The 1,548-nt window shown below is 34.6% G+C and overlaps 1 protein-coding gene across 1 annotated transcript in view; it reads left to right on the top strand.

Annotated features, from left to right (window-relative positions):
- Positions 1-1,548, top strand: part of FRMPD1 (FERM and PDZ domain containing 1) — a 100,625-nt gene that overhangs the window by 60,774 nt on the left and 38,303 nt on the right. The window lies entirely within an intron of this gene.

Below are 1,548 nucleotides of genomic sequence, written 5' to 3'. Positions count from 1 at the left end.
TTTTTTTTAATCTGAAAGAATTTTAAATCAATATTACATTAAATCTATATTTTAATTTATAGCTTACTTTTATTTTTCAATATTTAGTCTTCTCAACCAGGAACTCGGCATAACTTTTTCCCAATTGTGTCTTTATCTTTACGTAAATATCTTATGCTGAATTAAATTAGTACACATCACTAATTTTGTTACTTGAATCTTTTCATGGCATTTTGTTGATGTTTAGAATCAGCTTATTAAGAATGGCTGGTACTAATGTATATTGAGCTAATGTTTTTAATGAATTGTTGATTTTGTGTGTGTGTGTGGCTGTTTTTGTTCTGCCTTGCTACTAAACTTAATTTTTAGCTCTAGAAATTCTTTTTTTTAAAAAAATTATTTTCTATGTGTATATCATCATCTGCTAAAAAAACCCAAAAAACAAAAAAACAATAAAGTTGGCACTTTTCCACCTCCTGTGATTATTTCTCTTATTTTTCCCTCCCTGATAACTGGTATAAGCATTTCTCCTGCTGGATTATGTAAGAGTAGTATCTAGGGTATCCTTATCCTGTTGCTTTTTCAAGAGAGTGCAGATATTGATTTTTGATTTTTAGTGCAGAGTATATTATATTTTAAAAGGTCCTTTTATAGATTTAAATTTAAAAAAAAAAGTCTGGAATGGTCATGGTTTTATTCAGTGTAAATTTTCACAGTTTCTTCCCTCGTGTTGGGTCTTTCTGTTCACCCATGTGCTTGTCTGGAAGAAATCCCCTCTCTGCTCCTCAGTTGTGTGAGTCAGGTCATCTATTCAGACAGAACCTAAGTCTGCTCTAAGCCAGGGCCTGGGAGGCTGCTCGATGGATAATGTGCAGGAAGCCTTGTCCTTAGACTTCTCACATGCATTTTGGCTCCATGAGACAGTTTTTCATATTTCCTGACCCTTGTTGAAATTTGAGATTGTTATAAATGACAGAGAGGTGATTTTCAGATAAATGTGGTCCCTATTGCATTAGGCAAAGCTCCTGACGGTGTTTGGTAAATGGATAAGAATAAATGATAGGCCTTAACTGCAGAGTCCTGAGGGAGCTGTTACTCCTCCACATTTCTGTTGTTTATAATGACAATAAACACCTCATCCCGTCACTATTTGACCTTCCTCAGAAAGAACCACTGACTGTTAGAGGGAAAAAAATCATTTGCCACAGACAAGTGAAAAATAGCTTGTGACTCACTTTGTGGCTTTGAGAGAGAGAAAATACTACTTTCAATTTACCTGCTTATAGATATATATAGAACATATGTATTTTTAGAGATTAATATAGAGGGAGTCCTTGCTATCGGGGATTTTATACTGGAATCCTCATAGTTTCCAAGTTTAAAGGAAGCAGAATTCATCATAAATCAAAAAAGAAAAAATATCACTGACAAAGCAATGCACCTATAAAGTTAGCTATCATCAAACATCCAACCAAACAAATCCTCATTCCTGTTCACTGTTCATGTTCTTCTTCTCCTGTACCTCTGCTCAAGCAGTGCCTCCTGTCTGGGATGCCTGTCAGTCTGTTT

The sequence above is a fragment of the Galeopterus variegatus genome, unplaced genomic scaffold, assembly GCF_000696425.1.
Source record: "Galeopterus variegatus unplaced genomic scaffold, G_variegatus-3.0.2 Scaffold11, whole genome shotgun sequence".
Classification (NCBI taxonomy): domain Eukaryota; kingdom Metazoa; phylum Chordata; class Mammalia; order Dermoptera; family Cynocephalidae; genus Galeopterus; species Galeopterus variegatus.
This window is presented reverse-complemented; position numbering and strand designations above follow the sequence as displayed.